Raw genomic sequence first — 26,757 nt, 5'->3', positions numbered from 1 at the left:
TTTTTTCATAACGTGTCTGTATTCACGTATATTCCACAATATTTCCTTGTATAATGTCACTTTTCTTGCTGTATAATTTAGTCGACCCTATCACATAATTAGGTTTTTCCTAATTTGAGATCATGAAATGGAATAATTAAGCTCTGCTTCGCGATTAGTTACTTATAAAGAAGGTATTACCTACCATTAAAGGCCTGTTTTCCCCAAATTTTAAGCTTTTAGTCAATGCTACTGGAATTAGGCAATTCTGTGGCCTTGGTAAAAATGGTTTGTTGTGCACAGTGCTTTAAATGGGCAGGTGCTATCTGGTACTGAGTACCTGCACTACTTTCATTTTTTAAAAGAGAGTACCCGCAGTTGTCAGCACTGCTGCAGTATAGTTAATGGTAGTGTACTGGCACTTGTCAGTAGCGAATGAATACTCTGAATAGTGAGTACCTGCACTTCTATATTTCCATTTAAAGCACTGGTTGTGCATCAGAGGAACACACGGCAAGGTGTGCCAGGGAAGCACGAATGAAGCATGCCCATAGATGCTTTGACCGATCCACCCCAAGGGAGAAGTGGGTGAAGCTCCGCAGGAGAGTACTTGGTGATGCACAGCTGCCACGTTTCCCAGGTCCATGCATGGTGTGCCACTCCAGGCCAGATTTTTTCTTGAATTCTGGCACTTGTAGTACAGTTTGAAATAAGATTACAAATCAAAGAATAAACCTGGGCAGGAGCAGCAAATCAATGGTGGACCATGGGCATCAAATCATCAAAATTCCAAGGGTAGCGGAAGTGACATCAGATGCCATTTCATCTTTATCTTGTCTCACACACACGTTTACACATACACACACATTCACATAAACACACTCTCACCTGCAAGCACACATACAATAGACATTTAAACGCATTTTTTACTTACCTTATCTACCAGACAGGGTCATAGTCCTGCTAATTATCCTCCATTTTGTATTACACTAATTGTGAATAATATTATTCAATATTTGTGTAATAAAAAATGTAACAGAAATCCAAGAAAGGAGAACTCCAACTGACGTCTATTAGGACGAGCTGCCCCTGTGATCCAGGCACTCATTTTTTCCCCACTTCTGTGCCCATGGGTAGTAAACGCAGTGCCAGGTGTTGCAAGGGGCAAGCTAGGAGTCACAGCTGCGACCCCTAAATGATGACAATGGCATGGACCCGGGAAACATGGATGGCTGCCACTGGCGTAACGAAATTTGAGGGGGCCTCCATACAAGATACCTGGGGGGCCCCCTCTGGGCTCAATCAGGAGCTCCCCGGCCAGAGTGCTGTGCTGAGGGGCCCCCCGGAGCTTGGGGGCTCCCCGCACCGCAGGGGCTGCGGGGGCCTGTGTTACGCCCCTGATGGCTGCTGATGTCCCTTATGAGAGCTCTGCTGTGCATTTGGTCACAACTGAGTATTGAGTAGCACGTCAGTAACAGACAATGCTCAGCTCAGGAGCACAGGGGGGTGCATTATGCAGTGGTGGCTTCTCTGCTAAGGCGGAGGAGTGTCACCCCACTGCTTCAGCGAACAGTGCAAAAAAATACAATTATAATAACAAGAGTTATCATTTTACTTTTCTTCACGGGCCCCGGGCGGGGTAGGGCTGGGCTCTCCGCCTTCAGAGCGGTTTGCACTCCCTAAGTGCGCATGACGGTTTGGCCGGCCCTTTTGGGCTGGCCAAACCGCCATGCGCACTTAGCATGTTATCCACTGGGCTGTGTTGCACACAACCCGTACAGAACATGCACAGGCTCCCAGGCACTGCCTGAGAGGCACTGCCTGAGAGGCCTGTTTGGCTGCTCAGACCAATCACAACGCTGCTGATGCAGCATTATGATTGGCTGGGAAAGGCAGGCAGACTGGGTGCTTCCGATTCTGTGGACGGAGGTGAGGTGGCGCCGGCTGCTACAGCAACATGTACGTTTATTTATTATTATTTTTTTTATCACCCGCCTCACCATCCTCGTTCCCCACTGGAATTATGGGGGCACGGGATGATGTGCGGTAGGGGCAGAGTGTAATATACAATAGTGGGCGCATGTTGATGTGTAGTAGGAGGGCACATGGCGATGCTTGGAGGTCTCAGATTTCCCATGCTGCTCATAGGCACCTCGCTCATTCCTATTTTTATCCTTGTGTCTCTGGACATGTAGTCTTTCCCCATTATAAATGCAGGAACATAAAGTACCGGAATGCAAAGAACACATTTCAGTTCTGGATAAGCTACCACTGTCTGACATTTTAGAAGACAGGGTATTTTCTGAATTTTTTCCCAATCTATTTCTGTGGTCTGTTTACAAGTTAAGGAACCTCCTTGTGATTTGATTTGATTTTGAGATTTATATAGCGCTTGAATGCCCAGGGGCGACTAGGCGCTGCATCGGAGGAATCTGCGAGCAATGAAAAAGGAGGTAGGATTTAATTTGAAAAAAGCCAAGTGTGACACCGCCGTATTTGAAATGGCCTCTTTTATATAGGCACCATTTATATACATAAATGGAATGAAACCGGTCGAAACTTTCCTGCCTAATACGCCAGTGAATAGCTATTCAAATGAGTAGTTAAGAAATAAATGAAAACTTTAAATGGTGCTTTGGTTTTGGTTGCTGTTTTCAAATGTTCTCGGTTATTTTGATTTCTTATTTCTGAACATAAAAACTGGATCGACTAACAATTTAACGTACTCCCCTGCTCCTCTCAAACTCTCTGCATCCAATGACAAACATCCCTGATGTGGTTCATTAGGGCCACAGTTAGAGGGAGGCGGGAATGAGATATCTGCCAAAAATTAAAGATGTATTGTCTGCGCATCTCTTCGTCCCCCTGCCTCATTTTGATGTGTGTTTGGGGGTACAGGGAGTTCCCCAGGGCACAGCTGCCATCGGCCCTGCATTCTGGAAAATAGTTGCATGGATTCAATGCTAGTAGAAATGGGCTGCACACCTGAGGATGGTCCACCCATCTCTATGCCCACTAGTATCTTTCCTGACAGGCACTGTGATGCCAACCATAGCAGTCTCAGGTAGAAAATCTCCAAGGTCGAATGCTACCAGTGCCTTGTGGATGTTACATTGCTTTTTTCCCAAAGATCCCTGCTTTAGGGTCAGACTTTTTTTTTAAGTGCAGATTGGTCGTTCCATGCGTTGGCATGGCTGACCTTCAGTCACTGTTTCTACTGCCTCCCCATATTCCCGCTGATGTCGCTTGCGCAGGGAGGCAGGAGCTACGACAGTGAAAAAAGGCTGTCAGCTGATAACGAAGTCTGCAAAATTAACACCGTTTCAATGGCAAGAAACATGTCGACAACTCTATAGGAACCCACCACTCAATTAAAGTGGACTGGTCCCTCACATATATTTTAATTCCATTGTCTTTAGTGATCATTTAATAAAGTTTCTTCTTTGATACACTACTGACTTTTTTAACCTCCATCACTCACTAGTTTTCATTTTGCACGCAACACGCCCTCTACTCACCATCCCGCTCCGCAGTAATTCTGGCGTTGCAGCACACCAAAGAGACACTCGGTCTCTTTGGTGGGGCCCGATGATGAAGCATGTCATCACTAGGTGGTGAGTGAGGGCCTTCCTTGACATCCCAGTGTGGTTGTTCTGATGCTCCCGTGATTGGCATAGTCCTATCTACATGGACACTCTTCTTTTGTTTATTGAATACTGACCGGGGAACAAGAGTGTCTTAATACTCTCCCTATCTCTCTTGTTGTCATACATCAGGTAGAAAATCTCCAAGGTCGAATGCTACCAGTGCCTTGTGGATGTTACATTGCTTTTTTCCCAAAGATCCCTGCTTTAGGGTCAGACTTTTTTTTAAGTGCAGATTGGTCGTTCCATGCGTTGGCATGGCTGACCTTCAGTCACTGTTTCTACTGCCTCCCCATATTCCCGCTGATGTCGCTTGCGCAGGGAGGCAGGAGCTACGACAGTGAAAAAAGGCTGTCAGCTGATAACGAAGTCTGCATTTTGTGCATCAGTGAAAAAAGGCCATCAGCCAATAACAAGGTCTAAATTTGGTCGACTGGCACCAACTGCGGTACTGGGACTGGCCTGGCAAACATTAAATGACCCATATCCTCTCTAGTTATAATTATATTGATTCTGTACGTGCCTTTGCCTTCCCAGTCACATTCACACTCACTGTGTGAATCTCCTCAAGGGTTGTGGTGTCTTCTGAGCCCCCAATATTTGTATGAATCCATGTGGGTGTCCTTTGCTTTCCTCATTTACCACAGAATGAGTTTTGCCATAGATTGACATCGTTGGTGGGTTCGGAGAGGGAAACAGCCTTTAGATCGCATGCTTTACATCGCATGCTATTACAACGCGGTCGTTACAACGACCGAGCTTTTACACCATGAACCATTACATCGGAAGTCGTTACAATGACTTGCTGTAGGGGGCAGAAGGTGTTGAATTTACAATCCAACAGCTTCCCTGCTGTTGCACAAACTGGAGTAGGAATAGTAAATTATACTATTCCTAAGTCTAGCGTACCCCCTACAGCAAGTCGTTGAAATGACTTGCGATGTAATGGTTTGTGTTGTTGTAATAGAATGTGATGTAAAGAATGCGTAGTAAACGTATATATTAGTTAGGACACAGCCAAGCCATGGAATTTGAGACTGGGTGTTTTGCAGGGAAGTTGGTGGCCCTGTGTAAGTGGAGATTTTGAAATGGGGACAGTGGCTAATTTTAGCCAGTGGGGGCCACCAGCACTCAAAGAAGAAGCATGTGAAAGACGAGAAAACCTTACAAAAGGAACAAGCATTGGCATAGCCAATAGGTCTCAAATTTGGGATCTTATAAGTGTTTAGCCATGCAACAGTTGGTGTTGTTGCACCGAGGATAATCTGCTGCATAACTAAATATTTATAGGGTACAAAAGCGAGACCTATTGGCTATGCCAATGCTTGTTTATTTTTTGTTGCTGTTTTGTTTAAGTTGCCAAATCTACAATAGCTGGACGTGTTTTTTGTTAACAGTTCTTTGCATCAAATTAACTTGTTTTCATTGCTCTGAATGTTGTTTCCATTCTGGTTGTAGGAAGTATTCATTCCCGGGGGTGTAGGGGCTGCCTAGCTCTGCACATGCGCCAAACTTTGCAAATGAGAAAAACCATGGAGCAGGCGCAATTTACAAGTGTGGAGTGAGTGAGCCCCAGGCAGCATGACTCACTCACACAGGAGTTCATGGATTGCACCTGCATACTCAGCATGGTTTAAGGAAACTCGACCCACTCCCTCCCAGGCATCGAACACATATTTACCAAGAAACCCTGAGAAGAGCCTGCCTGCTGCACTGACGGCTGGTGGTGTGTGTGCCTGGTGAAAGCGTGCACTGACGGCTGGTGGTGTGTGTGCCTGGTGAAAGCGTGCACTGACGGCTAGTGGTGTGTGTGCCCGGTGAAAGCGTGCACTGACGGCTGGTGGTGTGTGTGCCTGGTGGAAGCGTGCACTGACGGCTGGTGGTGTGTGTGCCTGGTGGAAGAGTGCACTGACAGCTGGTGGTGTGTGTGCCTGGTGGAAGCCTGCACTGATGGCTGGTGGTATTTGTGCCTGGTGAAAGCGTGCACTGACGGCTGGTGGTGTGTGGGTGCCTGGTGGAAGGGTGCACTGACGGCTGGTAGTGTGTGTGCCTGGTGGAAGCGTGCACTGACGGCTGGTGTTGTGTGCCTGGTGGAAGCGTGCACCAACGGCTGGTAGTGTGTGACGCCTGGTAGTGTGTGTGCCTGGTGGAAGCATGCACTGATGGCTGGTGGTGTGTGTGCCTGGTGGAAGTGTGCACTGATGGCTAGTGGTGTGTGCCTGGTGAAAGCGTGCACTGGTGGCTGGTGGTGTGTGTGCCCGGTGAAAGCGTGCACCGATGGCTGGTGGTGTGTGTGTGCCTGGTAAAAGTGTTCACTGACGGCTGGTGGTGTGTGCCTGGTGGAAGCATGCACCAATGGCTGGTAGTGTGTGACGGAGGGTAGTGTGTGTGCCTGGTGAAAGTGTGCACTGACGGCTGGTGATGTGTGTGCCTGGTGATAGCGTGCACTGATGGCTGGTGGTGTGTGCGCCTGGTGGAAGCGTGCACTGACTGCTTGTGGTGTGTGTGCCTGGTGGAAGCGTGCACTGACTACTGGTAGTGTGTGTGCCTGGTGAAAGCGTGCACTGGCGGCTGGTGGTGTGTGTGCCCGGTGGAAGCGTGCACTGACGGCTGGTGGTCTGTGTGCCTGGTGGAAGTGTGCACTAATGGCTGGTGGTGTCTGTGCCTGGTGGAAGCGTGCACTGACGGCTGGTGGTGTGTATGCCTGGTGGAAGTGTGCACTGACAGCTGGTAGTGTGTGTGCCTGGTGGAAGCGTGCACTGACGGCTGGTGGTGTGTGTGCCTGGTGGAAGCGTGCACTAATGGCTGGTGGTGTCTGTGCCTGGTGGAAGCGTGCACTGACGGCTGGTGATGTGTTTGCCTGGTGGAAGCGTGCACTGACGGCTGGTGGTGTGTGTGCCTGGTGGAAGCGTGCACTGACCGCTGGTGGTGTGTGTGCCTGGTGGAAGCGTGCACTGACGGCTGGTGGTGTGTGCCCGGTGGAAGCGTGCACTGACGGCTGGTTGTGTGCGTGCACTGATGGCTGGTGGTGTGTGTGCCTGGTGAAAGCGTGCACTGACGGCTGGTGGTGTGTGTGCCCGGTGAAAGCGTGCACCGATGGCTGGTGGTGTGTGTGTGTGCCTGGTGAAAGCGTGCACTGACGGCTGGTGGTGTGTATGCCTGATGAAAGCGTGCACTGTCGGCTGGTGGTGTGTGTGTCTGGTGAAAGCGTGCACTGACGGCTGGTGGTGCGTGTGCCCGGTGAAACCGTGCACCGACGGCTGGTGGTGTGTGTGTGTGCCTGGTGAAAGCATGCACTGACAGCTGGTGGTGTGTGCCTGGTGGAAGCGTGCACCGACGGCTGGTAGTGTGTGTGCCTGGTGAAAGTGTGCACTGACGGCTGGTGGTGTGTGTGCCTGGTGGAAGTGTGCACTGACAGATGGTGGTATGTGTGTGCCTGGTGGAAGCATGTACTGACGGCTGGTAGTGTGTGTGCCTGGTGGAAGCATGCACTGACTGCTGGTGGTGTGTGTGCCTGGTGGAAGTGTGCACTGACGGCTGGTGGTGTGTGTGCCCGGTGAAAGCGTGCACCGATGGCTGGTGGTGTGTGTGTGCCTGGTGAAAGCGTGCACTGACGGCTGGTGGTGTGTATGCCTGGTGGAAGCGTGCACTGATGGCTGGTGGTGTGTGTGCCTGGTGGAAACGTGCACTGATGGCTGGTGGTGGGTGCCTGGTGGAAGCGTGCACTGATGGCTGGTGGTGTGTATGCCTGATGGAAGTGTGCACTGACAGCTGGTGGTGTGTGTGCCTGGTGGAAGTGTGCACTGACGGCTGGTGGTGTGTGTGCCTGGTGGAAGCGTGCACTGACGGCTGGTAGTGTGTGTGCCTGGTGGAAGTGTGCACTGACGACTGATGGTGTTTGTGCCTGGTAGAAGCAGGAGCATTCACAGTGATAGAAGACACAAATGAAACTGATGAAGAGGGAGAGGGAGTGCGAGCAGAGGAGCATGTTTCACAGCTAGAAGACACAAATGAAGCTGACTAGGAGGGAGGGGGAAAAGGGAGGGGCCTAGTGCAAGCAGAAGAGCCTGATTACAGCAATAACAAGCAGAGGAGCCTGATTACAGCAATAAAAACACAGATGGCAGCTGTGCACGTGCACAAGCTCGTGAACGCAAGCTGTAGGCCAGCAAAAGTCTCTGGTGGCACTTTTAAAAGCCACTTACTGCCTGGTGGAAGCAGAAGCATTCTCAGTGATAGAAGACACAAATGAAACTGAAGAAGAGGGAGGGGGAGAAGGAAGGGGGAGTGCGAGCAGAGGAGCATGATTCACAGCTAGAAGACACAAATGATGCTGACCAGGAGGGAGGGGGAAAAGGGAGGGGGGTAGTACAAGCAGAGGAGCCTGATTACAGCAATAACAAGCAGAGGAACCTGATTACAGCAAAAAAAAACACAGATGGCAGCTGTGCACGTGCACGAGCTCGTAAACGCAAGCTGTAGGTCAGCAAAAGCCCATGGTGGCACTTTTAAAAGCCACTTACTAAATGTCTCGAAGAAACAGCGCATGCGCTGTCTCAGGCGAGACCTAAAAAGCAGTAACCAGCAACAGTGAAATAAAGGGGAAGGAGGTGTCTGGTAGTGGATTAAAGAGGTATGAGGTGGATTGAAGACTGCACAGCCTTGGTATTCAGCATGCTAACATTTAATAGTGCTGGCTGCAGTCTTCAGAGCAGAGCTTTGGGCACCTGCACTTATTCTTTTACAAATTAAGCACTGAGGAGATGGATTTGGGTTTGGGAAGTGGGGGAACATGGGCTAATGTAGGAGAGGTGTTCTATGTTTAATCTTTTTAATAGCATGCTAAAATATTATACAGAGAAATCATTTACAGGAAAGGGTTAATCCAACGTGCCCTGGATAACGGATGAGGTGAGTTCTTCTGAAGGGTGACCAGATACCCTTTGCAAAGTGTCTGCTACTGGGCATCAACGGGAAACAACCATTACACAGCAGTCCTTACAACACAATACCTTTACAACGCAGCTGTTACAATGCAACTGCCTTTACATCGCATGCCATTATAACGCACACCATTACAACGCATGTCACTACAACGCATGCCAGTACAGCGCATGCCATTACAATGCATTATAAGGTAAGTAATGGGGATTTTTTTGTTTTAGGGTGGGTATGGGTTTTGGGGTACATTGGGATAGTATTTTTACCCCTACACTATCCAACACTTACCCTACTGTTGCACTCACTGAAGTGGGAATAGTCATTTTTACCCTACACTATCCAACACTTACCCTACCGTTGCACTCACTGGAGTGGGAATAGTAATTGTTACCCCTACACTATCCAACACTTACCCCACTGTTGCCACAAAAGTAATATGCGTTGTAATGGTATGCGTTGTAATGGTATGCGTTGTAATGGTAGTTTCTAAAAATGCGTTGTAATGGTAGTCGCGATGTAAAAACCGTGTTGTAAAGGCATTTGTTGTAATTGTTTGCGCTATAACGTCATATATTCGGACTACACCACATATGCTACTTTTTTAGTAATTTTCAATGCAAGTTAGAAACTCATTTAGCTGAAAAGTATACCGAGCATGGAGTATACCTTTCACTTGTCCCTTCTAATAATTGGGAGACTCCTTCCAAATAAAAAGATAGCTGCTCTGTATGTATGTTGCACCCTTGTGCATGTGAAACAATATTCTACCCAAAATACCTGAATGGGAGGTTGGGAGTGTGTACGTGTCTGAACCAGTTCTTGATAGTGGTGTGGCTCGGAGATGGTGCCACTTTCTGGAGCATCTGTCCAGATGTGGTGCAAGTTTTTAAGAGCCTTTCCGTTTGCTCGTTCCCTTTCCCCTGGCAAAACTGCCTTTTAGAGACCAATTTTAGCACTCTGGTGCCATCGTTTGGCTATTCCTAGTGTTGCCAAAGGCAGCTGCCTCGAGTGGTCTGAATGTAGGTCACTTTAACTGTTCATCATCCGGGGTCAGCCTGGGAGACAAAATCAACCCAGGCTGATGTTTCAATGTAAAGACATTGTGCGAAAAGCTGAGGTTTTATTGGCTCTTCTGAATAGAAATCCCTTACATTTTCCATCAGTTTGGGGTCTGGTGCATTACCCAAGAGCATTATTTCTCTGCAGAAGCAAATCATGTGTGGCGATTGGAAAATCGATTCCTTTGCTCAATCTCGCCACGGGTTCTCGAGCTGCTTTTTCTGCGGCTCTTTTGCTTACAGATGGCGTCAGGGCGGCGTGGGCGCCCACTCGGGATTGTGAACGACGCCACCGCAGAAGATCTGCGGAAAAGCAATCATACAAGGACACACAAGCAATAATTTATAAGAAGTCTAATCCAGGGCTCCTCGGATAAATCTGCCAGATGCGATGCTCAGCCCGCGTCCCAGCTGTGATTGTTTGAAGCTGGCTAACACTCTTTCCTCTCATTTTTCACATCCACGCTGCTCTTCAGCGATGTTCAAGGCCACTGGAATTATCTGGCAATGAAGGACCAAATTATGCAGCAGGCTGACTAAATTATATGACAAAAAAAGGCAAAATATGTGACATTTTGCAGCACCTTCTGCGGAAGAGGTATCTCGCTGTTCTGTCATTTTAACACACATTGATGAAAAAAATACAATTGTTTTTTAAGAAAGAAAAGTAAATAATTCAACAGATCTAACTAAACAGCAGGCATATTTGTAGAGCGCCTGTGAGCCTGGAACAGGGTCTCTTGGCGCTATTGACAGTAACTGATGTTTATTGATACCAAACTCAATGCTACTCCTTGTATCGGCTTAGGAAGAATGAAAAGTCACCCAGAGGTACCAAGACTCGAAACTATGATCATGAGGTCTGGCACAGATACCCCCAGTGGATGCATTAGCCATTGAGCCGCAAAACCCCTCAAAATGCTATTCACCAACAAATGGGGTTTTTCTGTTGCAAAGAAGCATATTTTTATTCACACTGTGCCTTCCAATTCCCAGAGTAAAGTAGTTTGCGTAAAACATGCAATTTTGCATTGAGCAGGAAACAAACCGATATGCGCACACTTTTTTTTTTATAACAAACGGGGAGCCTCTTGTGTTCTGTGTTTCGCAGTTATCTTTTGGAACTGGCTGAAAGTTTTTTCTATTCTTTGTCTATATTTTAGCCACTAAAACACGTTTTCCAATAAGAAAGAGCCCTGTAGTGCAACAGTTTACTTTATATATAACTTAGGTGTCTTGTAAGAAGCACTGTATAACACAAGACATACGACATTAAAAAGAGAAGTAAAGTGTTTGTTATTATTCTGTTCTCTGAGTGACTTTTTGTTTTGAGAACAGTATCTAAAGTTTAACAGTAATTGGCATGAATAATAAAGCAAAACATGTTCCCAAGAAATACGAATCATTTGTATACATCATAGTTGAATTACACTTAAATATCACATTAGTTGCCAAATCCTCACATGCATTCAATTCCTGACTCAAAACATTGGGCAGGCACAAATTTTAAATGCTTTCAAATGTTTTTAATGTTTTATTCCTAATAAGGAGAAGGAAAACCTTTTAGTATATGTCGTTTTTTTTCTTACTCGGTGCACAGTTTTAATATTTTTAATTTGCCAGCGTGTCTTTTATGGCATAATGACGAAATATTGGTTTTGACTTCCCTTGACTTGAATTACACTTAAATATGTCAGGATGTGTTTCTCTCTGCTAACATAAGTCCTTTCCCCAGTTAATACCGGCTGAGTAATGAGTACCCACCATTAGTACCGAAACGATACCTGAATACAGCAATCAATGAGTGAAAGATGACCAGTTAACATTCCAAAAGTCTCTTCCCCTGCACTACGTGAGACACCTTTGCACTAGACACTTTTTTTAAATTTTGCACTGCACACTTTTTTTAATTTCTGAAAATGATGCTGCAAATAGAGGGATATGTGACGTGTGTGACAGTCTCAGAAACAGTATTGGAGGGTGACTCACCTGCCTTGGTCTCGGATTCAGGCGCAGAGAGGGTCCCACGCGGGGCACCGGCCGGTCTTGTGCTTCTCTCGAGTTCGGTGCCTCTGGGCATCATTGCTCTGTGTCGGCGCTCGTGCTGATGGGTGGTTTCCGGGTCCCCTCGGCTGGACTTGTCCTCGCCCTGCTGCTATGGTGACTGCAGAGCCTCTGATTCCCAGTGGAACACGTGTGTGTGCTGGGGCTGGCGTGCGGCATCTGGAGGGGAGAGAAACCCGCTCTCGACTGATGCGGTGTGTGGGAGTGACCTCAGGGTGGCCCCGGTGAGCTGGCTCCAAGCGAGCTCCTCTCTCTCTCTCCTTCTGTGAGCATCTTGGACACCTTGAGGCGTATGCGAATCCTGCCCCCAAACTGTTCTAAGTAAAGTCAGTGCCTCGGGTGGCTTTTCATCTTCGCCTGGGGTGTCAGACCGTCAGTGCTGGACCCACTGTGCTGGCTCTGAGTGTGTGACTCTCTCTTCCTTTGTTAGTACTGATCCTGTGCGGTGGATCAGTGGGTGACTCTCTCTTCCTCTGTTAGTACTGATCCTGTGCGGTGGATCAGTGGGTGACTCTCTCTTCCTCTGTTAGTACTGATCCTGTGCGGTGGATCAGTGGGTGACTCTCTCTTCCTCTGTTAGTACTGATCCTGTGCGGTGGATCAGTGTGTGACTTTCTCTTCCTCTGTTAGTACTGATCCTGTGCGGTGGATCAGTGTGTGACTCTCTCTTCCTCAGGTTAGTCCTGGTCCGTCTGCGGTGGATCAGTGTGTGACTCTCTCTCTCCCTCTGGTAGTCCTGGTCCGTCTGCGGTGGTTCAGTGTGTGACTCCCTCTTCCTCTGTTAGACTGGTCCTGCTGTGGGGGATCGATGTGTGACTCTCTCTTCCTCTGTTAGTGCTTGTCCTGCTGTGGTGGATCAGTGTGTGACTCTCTCTTCCTCTGGTAGTCCTGGCCCTGCTGTGGTGGATCTGTGTGTGACTTTCTCCTCTGTTAGTACTGGTCCTGTGTGGTGGATCAGTGTGTGACTCTCACTTCCTATGTTAGTACTGGTCCTGTGCGGTGGATCTGTGTGTGACTCTCTCCTCTGTTAGTACTGGTCCTGTGTGGTGGATCAGTGTGTGACTCTCACTTCCTATGTTAGTACTGGTCCTGTGCGGTGGATCAGTGTGTGATTCTCTCTTCCTCTGTTAGTCCTGGTCCGTCTGCGGTGGATCAGTGTGTCTCTCTCTCTTCCTCTGGTAGTCGTGGTCCATCTGCGGTGGTTCAGTGTGTGACTCTCTCTTCCTCTGTTAGACTGGTCCTGCTGTGGAGGATCGGTGTGTGACTCTCTCTTCCTCTGTTAGACTGGTCCTGCTGTGGTGGATCAGTGTGTGACTCTCTCTTCCTTGGTAGTCCTGGCCCTGCTGTGGTGGATCTGTGTGTGACTCTCTCCTCTGTTAGTACTGGTCCTGTGCAGTGGATCAGTGTGTGACTCTCTCTTCCTATGTTAGTACTGGTCCTGTGCGATGGATCAGTGTGTGACTCTCTCTTCCTTTGTTAGTCCTGGTCCTGTTGCCGTGGATCAGTGTGTGACTCCCTCTTCCTTTGTTAGTCCTGGTCCTGTTGCGGTGGATCAATGTGTGACTCCCTCTTCCTCTGTTAGTACTGGTCCTGTTGCGGTGGATCAGTGTGTGACTCCCTCTTCCTCTGTTATTACTGGTCCTGTTGCGGTGGATCTGTGTGTGACTCTTTCCTCTGTTAGTACTGGTCCTGTGCTGTGGATCAGTGTGTGACTCTCTCCTCTGTTAGTACTGGTCCTGTGCGGTGGATCAGTGTGTGACTCCCTCTTCCTCCGTTAGTACTGGTCCTGTTGCGGTGGATCAGTGTGTGACTCCCTCTTCCTCCGTTAGTACTGGTCCTGTTGCGGTGGATCAGTGTGTGACTCCCTCTTCCTTTGTTAGTACTGGTCCTGCTGTGGTGGTTATGTGTGTGACTCTCTCGTCCTCTGTTAGTACTGGTCCTTCTGCTATGGATCTGTGTGACTCTCTCCTGTTAGTACTGGTCCTGTTGCAGTGGATCAGTGTGTTACTCCCTCTTCCTCTCTTAGTACTGGTCCAGTTGCTGTGGATCACTGTGTGACTCTCTCTTCCTCTGTTAGTCCTGGTCCTGCTGTGGTGGATGTGTGTGTTACTCTCTCTTCCTCAGTCAGTACTTGTCCTGCTGCAGTGGATCGGTGTGTGACTCTCTTACTCTGTTAGACTAGTCCTGTTGCGTTGGATTAGTGTGTGACTCCCTCTTCCTCTGTCAGTACTGGTCCTGCTGTGGGGGATTGGTGTGTGACTCTCTCTTCCTCTGCTCGACTGGTCCTGTTGCGTTGGATCAGTGTGTGACTCCCTAATCCTCTGTTAGTACTGGTCCTGCTGTGGTGGATCTGTGTGTGACTCTCTCTTCCTCTGTTAGTCCTGCTCTGTCTGCGGAGGATCAGTGTGTGATTCTCTCTTCGTCCGTTAGACTGGTCCTGCTGTGGTGGATCGATGTGTGACTCTCTCTTCCTCTGTTAGTACTGGTCCTGCTGCAGGGGATCTGTGTGTGACTCTCTCTTTGTTAGTCCTGACCCTTCTGCGGTGGATCTGTGTGTGACTTTCTCCTTCTCTGTTAGACTGGCCCTGCTGTGGCGGATTGGTGTGTGACTCTCCCTTCCTCTGTGAGTACTGGTCCTGCCGTGGTGGATCTGTGTGTGACTCTCTCGCCCTCTGTTAGCACTGATCCTGCTGCGTTGGATCTGTGTGTGACTCTTCCACTGTTAGTACTGGTCCTGCCGCGTTGAAATTGACGTGTGCCTCTCTATTCCTCTGTGAGTCGTGGTCCTGCAGTGATGGATCTGTGTGTGACTCTCTCTTCCTCTGTTAGTACTGGCCCTGTGCGGTGGGTCAGTGGGTGACTCTCTCTTCCTCTGTTAGTACTGATCCTGTGCGGTGGATCAGTGGGTGACTCTCTCTTCCTCTGTTAGTACTGATCCTGTGCGGTGGATCGGTGTGTGACTCTCTCTTCCTCTGTTAGTGCTGGTCCTGTGCAGTGGATCAGTGGGTGACTCTCTCTTCCTCTGTTATTACTGATCCTGTGCGGTGGATCGGTGTGTGACTCTCTCTTCCTCTGTTAGTGCTGGTCCTGTGCAGTGGATCAGTGTGTGACTCTCTCTTCCTCTGTTAGTACTGATCCTGTGCGGTTGATCAGTGTGTGACTCTCTCTTCCTCTGTTAGACTGGTCCTGCTGTGGGGGATCGGTGTGTGACTCTCTCTTCCTCTGTTAGACTGGTCCTGCTGTGGGGGATCGGTGTGCGACTCTCTCTTCCTCTGTTAGACTGGTCCTGCTGTGGGGGATCTGTGTGTGACTCTCTCTTTGTATGTTAGTCCTGGTCCTTCTGCGGTGGATCTGTGTGTGACTCTCTCTTCCTCTGTTAGTCCTGGTCTGTCTGCGTTGGATCAGTGTGTGACTCCCTCTTCCTCTGTTAGACTGGTCCTGCTGTGGTGGATCGGTGTGTGACTCTCTCTTCCTCTGTTAGTACTGGTCCTGCTGCAGGGGATCTGTGTGTGACTCTCTCTTTGTCTGTTAGTCCTGGTCCTTCTGCGGTGGATCTGTGTGTGACTTTCTCCTTCTCTGTTAGGCTGGTCCTGCTTTGGAAGGACCTGTGGGTGACTCTCTCTTCCTCTGTTAGTCCTGCTGTGGTGGATCGGTGTGTGACTCTCTCTTCCTCTGTTAGTGCTGGTCCTGCTGTGGGGGATCTGTGCGTGACTTTCTCCTTCTCTGTTGGACTGGCCCTCCTGTGGTGGATCGGTGTGTGACTCTCTCTTCCTCTGTTAGTGCTGGTCCAGTTGCTGTGGATCACTGTGTGACTCTCTCTTCCTCTGTGAGTACTAGTCCTGCCGTGGTGGATCTGTGTGTGACTCTCTCTTCCTCTGTTAGTCCTGGTCCTGCTGTGGTGGATTTGTGTGTTACTCTCTCTTCCTCTGTCAGTACTTGTCCTGCTGCAGTGGATCGGTGTGTGACTCTCTTCCTCTGTTCGACTGGTCCTGTTGCGTTGGATTAGTGTGTGACTCCCTCTTCCTCTGTTAGTACTGGTCCTGCTGTGGTGGATCGGTGTGTGACTCTCTCTTACTCTGTTAGTGCTGGTCCTTCTGTGGGGGATCTGTGTTTGACTCTCTTTTCTTCTGTTAGACTGGTCCTGTGCGGTGGATCAGTGTGTGACTCTCTCTTCCTCTGTTAGTCCTAGTCCGTCTGCGGGTGGATCAGTGTGTGACTCTCTCTCTTCCCCTGGTAGTCCTGGTCCGTCTGCGGTGGTTCAGTGTTTGACTCTCTCTTCCTCTGTTAGACTAGTCCTGTTGTGGGGGATCGATGTGTGACTCTCTCTTCCTCTGTTAGTGCGGGTCCTGCTGTGAGGGATCAGTGTGTGACTCTCTCCTCTTTTAGACTGGTCCTGCTTTGGTGGACCTGTGTGTGACTCTCTCTTCCTCTGGTAGTCCTGCTCTGTCTGCATTGGATCTGTGTGTGACTCTCTCTTCCTCTGTTTTCCTGCTCTGTCTGCGTTGGATCAGTGTCTGACTCTCTCTCCTCTGTTAGTACTGGTCCTGTGCTGTGGATCAGTGTGTGATTCTCTCCTCTGTTAGTACTGGCCCGGTGCGGTGGATTAGTGTGTGACTCTTCCTCTGTTAGTGCTGGTCCTGCTGCAAGGGATCTGTGTGTGACTCTCTCTTTGTCTGTTAGTCCTGGTCCTTCTGCGGTGGGTCTGTGTGTGACTTTCTCCTTCTCTGTCAGCGTGGTCCTGCTGTGCTGGCTCTCAGTATCACACTCTCCTCTGTCAGCGTGGTCCTGCTGTGCTGAGACTCTCAGTGTGTGACCCTCTCCTCTGTCAGCGTGGTCCTGCTGTGCTGAGACTCTCAGTGTGTGACCCTCTCCTCTGTCAGCGTGGTCCTGCTGTGCTGACTCTCAGTGTGTGACCCTCTCCACTGTCAGCGTTCTCCTGCTGTGCTGAGACTCTCAGTGTGTGACTCCACGGATGCTGCTGGTGCTGTTTCTGACTCGGGCTGGGATTCGCTTCTGATCTTGCAGGGGCGGTTGTGCTGCAGCAGCTGTGTGTTTAATTGTCTCCTGCTTTTGTAATGCTGGTGCAGCTGCAATGGATATGTATATGTTTGTATCTCTGCTGGTCTGGCGCTGCTAGTCCTGCTGTGCATACAGGAGGAGTATGACTTCCTCCTCTGTGGCGCCGGACCCTCTGTGCCGGCTATCTCTCTAATTCTGTCCTCAGCAGACAGTGCTGGTCTTTTCCTTCTGTGTGCGATTCCTGGCTGTTAGTTCTGGCTCAGCGTGGGACACTTCTTCTCATGCAATGCTGGTCCTGGTGTGCTGGTTCAGTGGATAAGATTCGCTTCCTGTGGGGCACAGGTCCTGTTCCTTTGTGTGTGACTCTTTCCTCCACTTTCTGATCTGGTACTGTTGTGTTGTCCTTGTGTATTGGTCTCTCCTCTTCAGCAGTGCCGGTCCTGCCCGTCTGTGGACACTGCTGCACTGCCAGTGTAAGCCCTGCCGTGGTGGCTGGCTGCTGCAGGAATCTCAGCGCTAGCCCTGCTGTGCTGGCCTCTGCAGGATTCTCAGTGTAAGCCCTGCCGTGGTGGCTGCTGCAGGAATCTCAGCGCTAGCCCTGCTGTGCTGGCCTCTGCAGGATTCTCAGGGTAAGCCCTGCCGTGGTGGCTGCTGCAGGAATCTCAGCGCTAGCCCTGCTGTGCTGGCCTCTGCAGGATTCTCAGTGTAAGCCCTGCCGTGGTGGCTGCTGCAGGAATCTCAGCGCTAGCCCTGCTGTGCTGGCCGCTGCAGTATTCCCAGTGCAAGCCCTGCCGTGGTGGCTGCTGCAGGAATCTCAGCGCTAGCCCTGCCTGCTGGCTGCTGCAGGATGATTCTCAGTGCAAGCCCTCTGTACTGGCTTTTGCAGGATGATTCTCTGTGGAAGCCCTCTGTACTGGCAGCTGCAGGATTCTCAGTGCAAGTCCTCTTCTAAGGTCATTGCAGTCTTCTCAGTGCAAGCCCTCCCAAACTGAATGCTGCAGGAATCTCAGCGCTAGCCCTGCTCTGCTGGCTGCGTCAGGATTCTCATTGCAAGCCCTGCCATGCGGGATGCTGCAGGAATCTCAGTGCAAGCCCTGCTGTGCTGTTTGCTGCAGGACTCTTAGTGTATGCCTTGCCATGCTAGCTGCAGCAGGATTCCCAGTGCAAGCCTCTGTGCTGCCTGCTGCTGAATTCTCAGTGAAAGCCCTCTGTGCTAACTGCTGCAGGAATCGACGTGCAAGCCCTCTGTGCTGCCTGCAGCAGGATTCTCAGTGTAAGCCCTGCCGTGATGACTGCTGAAGGATTCACAATGCAAGCCCTCTGTGCTGGCCTCTGCAGTCTCCTCAGTGCAAGCCCTGCTGTGCTGGCTGCTAGAGGAATCTCAGTGCAAACCCTCTGTGCTGGTCGCTGCAGTCTTCTCAGTGCAAGCCCTGCTGTGCTGGCTTTTGCAGGATGATTCTCTGTGGAAGCCCTCTGTACTGGCCGCTGCAGGATCCTCAGTGCAAGCCCTCTGTGCTGCCTGCTGCAGGATTCTCTGTGTAAGCCCTGCCGTGATGACTGCTGCAGGATCCTGGGTGCAAGCCTTCTGTACTGGCAGCTGTAGGATTCTCAGTGCAAACCCTCTGTACTGGCAGCTGCTGGATTCTCAGTGCAAACCCTCTGTACTGGCCGCTGCAGGGTTCCCAGTGCAAGCCCTGCCATGCTGACTGTTGCTGGATTCTCAGAGCAATCCCTCTTTGCTGACTGCTGCAGGATTCCCAGGGCAAGCCCTGGCATGCTGACTGTTGTTGAATTCTGTGCTGGCTGCTGTAGGATTCTCAGTGCAAGTCCTCCTGTGCTGGCCGCTGCAGGATTCCCAGTGCAAGCTCTGCCATACTGACTGTTGCTGGATTCTCACTGCAAGCCCTGCTATGCTGACTGTTGCTGGATTCTCAGTGCAAGTACTGATATGCTGGCTGCTGGTGGATTCTCAGTGCAAGCCATCTTTGCTGGCTGCTGCAGATTCTCAGTGTAAGCCCTCCGTGGTGGCTGCTGCAGGATTCTCAATGTGTGTAAGCCCTGCTGTGGTGCCTGCTGCAGATTTTCAATCAACGTTTTCTGTACTGGCTGCTGCAGAATCCTCAGTGCAAGCCCTCTTTGCTGCCAGCTACAGGATTCTCAGTGCAAGCCCTGCTGTGTGGGCTACTGCAGTCTTCTAAGTGCAAGCCCACTGTGCTGCCTGCTGCAGGATTCGCAGTGCAATCCCTCCGTGGTGGCTGCTGCAGGATTCTCAGTGTGTGTAAGCCCTGCTGTGGTGCCTGCTGCAGATTCTCAGTGAAAGTTCTCTGTGCTGCCTGCTGCAGGATTCTCAGTGCAAGCCATCTGTGCTGCCTGCTGCAGGATTTTCAGTGCAAGGCCCCTGTACTTGCTGCTGCAATCTTCTCACTGCAAGCCCTCTGTGTGGGCCGCTGGAGTCTTCTCAGTGCAAGCCCTCTGTGCTGCCTGCTGCAGGGTTCTCAGTGCAAGCTCTCTGTGGTGGCTGCTGCAGGATTCTCAGTGTCTGTAAGCCCTGTTGTGGTGCCTGCTGGAGATTCTCAGTGATAGTTCTCTGTGCTGCCTGCTGCAGGATTCTCGGTGCAAGCCCTCTGTGCTGGCTGCTGCAGGATTCTCAGTGCAAGCCATCTGTGTTGGCTGCTGCAGGGTTCTCAGTGCAAGCCCTGCCATGCTGACTGTTGCTGGATTCTCAGTGCAAGCCCTGCTGTGCTGGCCGCTGCAGGATTCTCACTGCAAGCCCTCTGTGCTGGCTGCTGCAGGATTCTCAGTGTAAGCCCTGTTGTGGTGGCTGCTGCAGATTGTCAGTAGAAGCCCGCTGTGCTGACCACTGCAGTCTTCTCAGTGCAAGCCCTCGGTGCTGGCTGCAACAGGATTCTCAGTGCAATCCCTGCTGTGCTAGCTGCTGCAGGACTCTTTTATAAGAGAAGTTGATAATCACGCTTCCTGCGCGCCGTCCTTATAGTGCGTTGAAGACCCCTCCCTACTGACTGTGACATCTATCTTTTTAGATCTCGCCTGGCGTTGCAGCGCACATACGCTGTCGCTCTGCGAGGACTTCTTGGAATCAATATCCTTTAAGAAGTCAACTTTCGGCTCCGCCCGTAATTTCTATTGGTGTGCATCATTGTTTATGCTAAACGGAGTCTTCAAATTGTAACTGAGGCTTTAAAAACGCACACTTCATAGCTCAGCTTGTAACTCCCTTGCAATACCACTCAAAAATAATAAATCTGTGTCATCAGGAAGTTTCAGTGATTGTGTTAATTAAAGCCAATACCAGTACGAAATATACGCGACACTCCACCCCCAGACTTCACGACCCAAAGACATATGGCACATTTACTGCTGCTATCTACAGCAGTCCCCCTAACTCTCTCTCCCACGCACCTGACACCATCGGGGTCCACACCCGCTACTCCCAGGGGCGTAACAAAGGCCCCAGCAGCCCCCGCGGTGCTGGGGGACCCGCACACTCCAGGGGGCCCCGTCAGCACCGCACTTCTGCTGGGGAGCTCTAAATTGAGTCCGGAGAGGGCCCCTTCACTTACCCTGCAAGGGGGCCCCCTCAAGGTTCGTTACGCCACTGGCTACTCCTCTACACCCAACTGCTACATCAGCAACCAAGTGCTATGCACATTCCTAATATATCAGATACGGCGCGACCTACCCATAAATTGACCAGCCCCTCAACAACCAATACAGAGAAAAACTGTTGTACCTCCCTAGCATAACGAACATAATAAAACACACAGAGCACACAAGTGGAATATCTCCCCTTGTTTTCTTTCTTTTCCCTCCCTAGCCCTTTCTCCCTCTAGTGATTCTTCTTTTGTTAAAGTTGCTATTGTACTGAACACTTGTGCATGAACATTGATAAATCCTGTAAAAAACACACCTGACAATGGGAATGTAACTGTATTTATGATTTCATTCAAAAAAATAAAAAAATAATTTAAAAAGCCAATACTGGTTTCCAAGCACCCTTTACATTTGCAGATTGACCAGTTCCTCGCATTTACATTTTTTTCAGGCAAGCAGGTACCCTGGCAAGAAGGCTGGTTTAGCGGTCTGCCCCTCCATCAGTTTCACAGCACTGAAGACTCCCTGCCTTGCACTTTTAGCTGAAGTATTTCAACTGTCGGAAGTAACGGCCTCAGGATGGTTGCCTTTCAACATAAAGTAGGGGCTCGTCATGCCCCTCAGGTCTCGCCCACTTCGAACACTTCTTAATGCATCTTCTAATTCAGCAGTGCACAACACATCACTTCCTGCTCTTTGTGTGGCGCATGGACCAAGAAGGGATTGATTACATGTAATTAGTATCGACCCCCTGCTCACACTGTGATTGAAGTACTATTTCATCTTTTTTTGATATTTTTATTAGCGTGAACTCGACTCGACCGAAGGTATTGGAGCGCTTATGCCCTTATCACAAACAGAAGTGTTTTGTTGTCCTATGCTGTTTTAAGCACAGAGCCTGTATGTGCTCTGGTCTTATTTCTACCTTTTTGTGTGCTGTGCTAGGGACAAATCACAATGTCAAAAAATGTAATGTCTTCTTGAAGTACATAGAAAAGTGTGTTATCTGATAACAGCCACACATTGAGATGCGCTTGCCTTTTTGTACTCACTTTTCCTTTTTTTCTCAATTTTTCATGCCATATTGAGACTTTGATGGATATTGCGTTACTTGGGGTTAATAATAGTCTGCTCGTGACCACAGCACTCTTTCTTTCAGCAGTTCTCTGTTGACTGCACTGCCACATGAACATTGACTCGTTTTGTTGCTGTTGATAATTGCTTTCATGATCTGGGCTGGACCATGAGTCTTCAGTCTATCAATATGGCTTGACTCATGCTTCTTTCACAAATCGCCTGGCGGACATCTTTATGGCTAGCGATCCCCGCTGTCTACATTGGTATAAAGCAGTCAGTGATATTAACAGAATTTGAAATGTCTATATTCTTGAACACAGCGCCGGCTTTCCATTGGCGAGCTCGGCTCCGGCCCAGGGCGTCAGTCTTCAGAGAGGCGCACATAGCTGTCTGCATTAAAGTCATGCAAACACCTCCTGTGATTCAGTTTGAAGTGTTTTTTATGAATCCATTGCTAACATGCCGCAGGTGCTTTATTTTAACACCCCTTCAGCCTTGTCCTTCCTTCTCACCTGCTGCTGGCACACACCAACGCCACCCCAACAAGCAACTTAGCATCATTGTGACAGACCTGAACTCTGACTGTTTCAGGTGTGTTGGGGGAGGTGAGGAGATGTTTGTTTTCAGAGGCCAGTTACTGCTGCGATGTTATTAGTCAGGTGCTGACCTGTGAATACGAAAGGGAGACCCTGCTTCCTCATTTTATTCGACAAGAGTAGTGAAGGTGCCAAATTTCTTTCTCATACCTGCCAACTTACAAACAGGTTTCACCGTGTTGTTATGTAGTGCCACCCTACCTCAGCACTTGTGGGATGGCATCCTGGAGACAGCAACTGGGCCTGCACCAAATGAAGACACGGAGCCAGTGATGGTAGTTGTAATGGCTACCACGTACACGCGTCTACTGACGTCACGTGCGCGGTAGGCGTTTTTATTAATCAGCCATCACATGACTGGGACCATACCGCATGGTCCGGTCACAGTAGGGGTGCACCGGGAGATTCCCCACTGGGAATGTAAGCGCGCGGGCGCCCTCACAGTCACCGCTGTTTAGTCAGGATGTATGTCCTTACAACGCATACTTTTTCCACGCATGCCTGTACAACGCGATATTTACAACGAATACCTTTACAATGCATAGTGCTTTGGGGCGCTGGATAGTGAATAGTTTAATTTACTATTCCAACTCCAGTCCCCGTGGATAGTAGGGAAGGTGTTGGATAGTAAATTAAATCTATTCCCAATCCTAGAGCGCCCCCCAGCGCAATGCGTTGTAATGGTTTGCGTTGTAAAAGTTGCGTCGTAAAGGCAATGCGTGGTAAAAGTTGCGTTGTAAAGGATGTTTCCTGTTTAGTCACAGCTGCGACATAACATTCCTCCCAAAAACAGAAAACTTACTCCAACAATAGTCCATGAAACTTTGCCGCAACTCTTCCCCCCAAATCCTTAATACACTCAATGAAAGAACCAAAGAAAAAAAAGGAACAGTCTTACATGAAATAGTTTCTCCTCTTCTTGTTCAGCTCAGGTTTGCGTCTGAGCTGTGACAGGGAAATTCCCCACCCACTGGACTCGACTCCAGTCTCCTCGCTCGATGTCTGGGGCAAGGATTCTCCGGAGCTTTCTGGCATTTCCTCAGGCCCTGCCAGCACAGTGTCAGTGTCCGCTGATAAACGAGGGTCCATTCCACGTGTTTGTGACAACGCACCTTCTGTGTCCTCCACAGTCCTAGGGAGAATCGGATTGTTGACAGGGACCTGGGACTGGCTCTCCACTCCCTGGTCTGATGCAGTGGTCTCTGCGAGATGACATTTCTTGAAATGGGAAATGTTCCTTGTTACAATCTCTCCGCCCCTCCGGGCCATTACTCTCGTGCCTCGTACTCTGATGATAGTCCAGGGGCGCCTTTCATATGGAAGCTGGAACTTGCTTTTGGTTGTGTGGTTTTTGAGCAGCACCTTATCTCCTTGTTGCAGATGCACTTTTTGAACGCTACGGCGCTGACTGACCTGCTCGGGCACCCTACGCCTCTGCTCATCTATCTTGCGTTCATCAGGGCTTTCCGGGCACCACCGGGGATGATGTGGAATCGAGTCCATGACCACTCGGCCCAGTGACAGGTGTCCGGCAGCCATGCTTGTCATGGTGTGAGGGGTTTGCCGGTAATTTCTCAGGAATATAAACAGAGCTAGCTCCAGTGGCTGGTGGCTTTCATGTGCTATACGGATAACCTTGTTTAAGGTCCGCTTAAACCTCTCCACCTCCCCATTGGCTTGCAGCCAGGGAGGGGTAATCCGCCGATGTTTGATGCCCAGCGGGGCTAGGTAGGTAGCTACCTCCTGACTTTGAAAAGGAGGCCCATTGTCAGTTTTGAGTTCTTTAAACATTCCATGTGTTGCTATCACCTTCTCCAACTGTGGGATTATCTCAGCAGCACTTAATGTGTTCACAATCTCAATTTTTGGATACTTGGAGTAGTCGTTGATAGCTACGAAGGTATGTCTTCCTCATTTTATTCGACAAGAGTAGTGAAGGTGCCAAATTTCTTTCTCATACCTGCCAACTTACAAACAGGTTTCACCGTGTTGTTATGTAGTGCCACCCTACCTCAGCACTTGTGGAATGGCATCCTGGAGACAACAACTGGGCCTGCACCAAATGAAGACACGGAGCCAGTGATGGTAGTTGTAATGGCTACCACGTACACGCGTCTACTGACGTCACGTGCGCAGTAGGCGTTTTTATTAATCAGCCATCACATGACTGGGACCATACTGCATGGTCCGGTCACAGTAGGGGTGCACCGGGAGATTCCCCACTGGGAATGTAAGCGCGGGGGCGCCCTCACAGTCACCGCTGTGTAGTCACAGCTGCGAAATAACATTCCTCCCAAAAACAGAAAACTTACTTCAACAATAGTCCATGAAACTTTGCAACAACTCTTCCCCCCAAATCCTTAATACACTCAATGAAAGAACCAAAGAAAAAAAAGGAACAGTCTTACATGAAATAGTTTCTCCTCTTCTTGTTCGGCTCAGGTTTGCGTCCGCGCTGTGACAGGGAATTTCCCCACCCACTGGACTCGACTCCAGTCTCCTCGCTCGATGTCTGGGGCAAGGATTCTCCGGAGCTTTCTGGCATTTCCTCAGGCCCTGCCAGCACAGTGTCAGTGTCCGCTGATAAACGGGGGTCCATTCCACGTGTTTGTGACGACGCACCTTCCGTGTCCTCCACAGTCCTAGGGAGAATCGGATTGTTGACAGGGACCTGGGATGGGCTCTCCACTCCCTGGTCTAATGCAGTTGTCTCTGCGAGATGACATTTCTGGAAGTGGGAAATGTTCCTTGTTACAATCTCTCCGCCCCTCCGGGCCATTACACTCGTGCCTCGTACTCTGATGACAGTCCAGGGGCGCCTTTCATATGGAAGCTGGAACTTGCTTTTGGTTGTGTGGTTCTTGAGCAGCACCTTATCTCCTAGTTGCAGATGCACTTTTAGAGCGCTACGGCGCTGACTGACCTGCTCGGGCACCCTACGCCTCTGCTCATCTATCTTGCGTTCATCAGGGCTTTTCGGGCACCACCGGGGATGATGTGGAATCGAGTCCATGACCACTCGGTAATTTTTCAGGAATATAAACAGAGCTAGCTCCAGTGGCTGGTGGCGTTCATGTGCTATACGGATAACCTTGTTTAAGGTCCGCATAAACCTCTCCACCTCCCCGTTGGCTTGCAGCCAGCGAGGGGTAATCCGCCGATGTTTGATGCCCAGCGGGGCTAGGTAGGTAGCTACCTCCTGACTTTGAAAAGGAGGCCCATTGTCAGTTTTGAGTTCTTTAAAAATTCCATGTGTTGCTATTACCTTCTCCAACTTTGGGATTATCTCAGCAGCACTTAGTGTGTTCACAATCTCAATTTTTGGATACTTGGAGTAGTCGTTGATAGCTATGAAGGTATGTCTTCCATCCGGCAGGCTTCTGAAATCAAGACTCACGCTCAGCCATGGACGAGAGGGCCTTGGTTCTGTGATCATAGGAGCAGGTTTAGTGCTTCCCCCGGTTACCTGACACCACAGGCACTCACGGACGGCAGCCTACACTAGCTCATCCATCAGGGGAAACCACACCTTAGTTCGCAGTCGCAACTTGGTTTTGACCATTCCTTGATGTCCACTATGTGCCAGTTGAATGACCCTGTCAGTCAAGGAGGAAGGAATTATCAGTCGGTGTCCTCGCATGAGATAGCCTGTGGTGTCTTCTGCCAGTTCTTCACAAATGTGATACAAACTCTCCAATATTCTGCGGTCCTCCTCTGTGAGTATTTTCCATTCTTCTCTGGCTTTATGCCAGTTGCCGTGCTTCACCGCCTGCTTGAATCTTTGCAGGCACTCATCCTTGTCGGTTTCATTCTTTAGATCATCCATTGAGAGAGGAATGGGACAGGATCTCTCTGTGACGCATCAGACATATTCCTCCATGTCTGCAGTATCCTCTTCCTCCTGAGCCGTGGCACTCCTAGGATGTCTTGACAAATAATCTGCAGGATTGCGGGTCCCAGGCTTATATTCAATTCGACAGTTGTAGTTCTGCAGTTGCAGCATCCATTTTTCTATCCTCTGCGGTGGTTTTGAAGAGGTGCCAGAGAACAGAGGCAGAAGGGGTTTGTGGTTGGTGGCTACCACAAACGGTTTGCCGTAGACATAGAGGTGGAAGTGGTGACACCACCAGTCGATCGCAATGGCCTCTTTTTCGATCTGGGAGTACCGCTGCTCGGTGTCAGCGAGCGAGCAGGTGGCGAAAGCCACCGGGGCCCAGTCTTCTTCTACTGTGCGGTGCTGCATGAGTACTGCGCCTAGTCCCTTTGTGCCGGTGTCAACTGCAACCAGCGTGAGCTTCTGTGGGTCAAAGAAAGCCAGAGTGGTGGCGGCGGATAGGGCATCTTTAATGTCTTGGAATGCCTTGGCTTGTGGTTCTCACCATACCCATGGGACGAGTCCTTGGTGAGATCTCTCAGGGGCTGGGTGAGAGTTGTGAGGTCCCTGATGAAGCGCCCACAGTTTTTCACCATGCCATGAAACCTGCGGACTTCCGTGACATTGACTGGGGCTGGTGCGTTCTTGATGTCTCTGACCTTATCGGGGTCCGGGTTTACCCCCTCAGCTTGTAGTGTAGCTCCTATTTTCCCAATAGGCTCTGCGCATTGGAATAGTACCTACAGCAGTAAAGGCCTAGGCCAGACGTTAACTAGGTCTACTACTGTCGATACTAGACTTAATTTTTGGGTTTGCCAGCTAAGCTCAGAGTTCGCTAGAAACTTTCTCGAATGTTCAAGGAAGGATTAACTTCCCTGATTAGACAAGAAGGG

The sequence above is a fragment of the Lissotriton helveticus genome, chromosome 12, assembly GCF_964261635.1.
Source record: "Lissotriton helveticus chromosome 12, aLisHel1.1, whole genome shotgun sequence".
In the NCBI taxonomy this organism is placed as follows: domain Eukaryota; kingdom Metazoa; phylum Chordata; class Amphibia; order Caudata; family Salamandridae; genus Lissotriton; species Lissotriton helveticus.
This window is presented reverse-complemented; position numbering follows the sequence as displayed.